Below are 2,555 nucleotides of genomic sequence, written 5' to 3'. Positions count from 1 at the left end.
CCCCCCCTGCCAGTAACGGCTCCCACGAGTCAAGAAAGCATAGAGTCAGTGGTTCACAGCAGTTATGCAAAACTGTTAGTGCCCCATATAGCGATCATCACTGAAGCTTAAATAAATAATGGCTTTATTTCCTAAGATCAGCCCTTTTTTTATTCAGCACCTATCTTTTTTGGGCCTGGAATGGCCTCGCTAATTGAGTTGGTCAGGTAGGCAGAAGGCAGACCTCAGGTTTGTTACTGGTATAGAAATAACAGGCATCAACTTTGACAAGGCTTTTCTGTTGTTTTCAGGAGTTGATTGGCTCTCTCAGTTATCGTATAATAATAATAATAATAATAGTAATAATAATTCTAGGAAATGCTTCTAACGCGAAGCCAGTGGAGAAGCTTGGGTTTTAGGAGCTAAAATGGGCCTGCTCCCAGTTTGTGACAAGCAAAGCGCTGCTTCACCTGCAAGCTCCTCGCTGTCAAAGGGATGCTCAGAACTTCCCCGGGCTCCGGCAGTTTTGCGTAATTCGCACATGTTAAAGAAACGGTATTTTTTTTCTTACCCTACAAATATTTGGATTGCTCTGTGAAGCAAATAGGCAGTAGTTTGCCCAGTGGTTTGAAGCTGGCTTGTGGGTAGAGTCCTGTAATGCAGCAAGGTCCCACCACCGTGTCTGCTAACGGAGCAGTCCCTGCCTGGGTTCTGGGTTTGAGCTGCTGCTCCAGACACGGTCAAGTTTCTGGGAGTTTTGTGTCGTTATCTTACAGCCTCGTGTCTCTTAAATGCTCCGGGATATCTGAAATGGCACCGTATGCCTGCGCTTAGGTATAATCAAGTCTCCAAGCGCCAAACAGTAAGACAGCCTAGTGCAGCAAGGCAGGCCAAGGCCGTGGGGCCCGCCAGAACTCTTGTGGTTACCAAAAGTCTCGTGCGCCAAGTATTCGCGTGCTGCAGTGATGAGTGTCGGGGTTAAGAATAGAAACGCCTAGGTGGAAGCTGGTAGTTTGTACTTCCCGGTGAGAACAGAGGTGGTGCTAAAGCCCCAGTACACGCTTTGAAACCATTTGTTCTATTCTGTGACATCATGCTCGTTGTAAAATTATTTCTAAACCTTGGTTTTGATCTGGGGTGCTTCAGCAAGTGTTGCCCTTGTTTTTAGTAAAATGGGCTACCGCGTGTTATGTGCGTGTTTCGGGTATTTAGCATGAAGATCTTGGAGTCTATAGTTAAATGATGCAAAATCAGCTGCGCAGTCCTTCTTACTAAAGCAGCTAAGCCTTGCAAAGCCTTGGAGCTTTACTAGTCAAAACATAAAGCTGACTGTCAGCTGGGCGGGATCTGGAATGGTTAATTTCATTTATTTATGATACAATTAGGTCTCTTTCAGTAATCATTCCATGTACTCAAAAGGAATCTCACATTATAACCATATGGGATAAAGTATATACGCACAAATACTCTGATAGAGGTGCTAATAAATCTTTTATGAGTAAAAATATTTAGATAGTAATTTTTTAGCTGTCAGCAATTGCAGAGTAAGTTGGATCAGAAACGCGCATTTCATTGTGCCAAAGTCGGGTGAATGATATCACAAAGCAGCTGGCCCGCGCTGTATGCCAAAACTATTCATTAACCTTTAACTTGCAAAAATAGCAGACACCTCTACCCCCCGCCCCCCTTGAGGTTTGTCTTCTGGCTGGTTTATGCAACGAGTTCAATGGTAAAAGTTCCATGGAAGTCAGAATCAAGTCCTTAAGAGCAGTTAAGGAGAAGTAGAGGCAGTTTTGGGAACTGCAAATTATTTTGTCAAGCTTCAACTTTCGTAATCTTAAGGCATTCGTGCTGTCACTGGCTATGTGCTTGATATGTGTTTGGACGATCTGCATCTCTCTGCTACGTGGTTCTCTCTGGTAAATCAATAGGGTTCCTGAATTAAAGGGTTGTTGGGAGTTCCCTTGGCTGAAGTAGGCTGAAATAGAAGGAAGCTGATGCAGTTGGCGCCTTCATTGCTGTCTGTGGAGAACGTAGAAAACATAGTGTAAATTTTCACTATATTTGTGGGAAAACAAGCTGACAAAATTGGTTTCATTAATGCGTGGTGAAAAATGTGAAGCAGTGTTTTTATCATGGTCAGTAACATCATTCTCATTTTAAATGATTAAGTAAAGCTTTGTGGAACTTAGCCTTGGAAAATTTAATCGCACCTGTCGGAGAACTACCTGTAAGACGAGGTTTGCTTACTCAGTCCTCGTTTTTATGAATTACTTTTAGGACTTGGGTTCCTTATTTCGCATTTTAACCCCTAACTGCTTACAGAAGTTTTGTGCAGCATAATAAAAGTCGCTCGCTTCCTGGGAGGGTATTGGTTTTGCTAAGTCCCTTAGTGCTTTTTTGGATACTGATTTAAAATTATGTCCTGCTGCTCTTGTATTCCTTGGTCGTTAATGCAATGAAGCACTCCAGGTTCTCCTCCAGTCGTACCGGTCACGTCCGTCCGTGTGCGCCTGACTCGTGCTTTGGGCCTGGCTTGGATAGGGCAGCGCATTATGGAGCAAGTACGGGCCCCC

The sequence above is a fragment of the Egretta garzetta genome, unplaced genomic scaffold (assembly GCF_000687185.1).
Source record: "Egretta garzetta isolate BGI_Z169 unplaced genomic scaffold, ASM68718v1 scaffold195, whole genome shotgun sequence".
NCBI lineage: Eukaryota > Metazoa > Chordata > Aves > Pelecaniformes > Ardeidae > Egretta > Egretta garzetta.
This window is presented reverse-complemented; position numbering follows the sequence as displayed.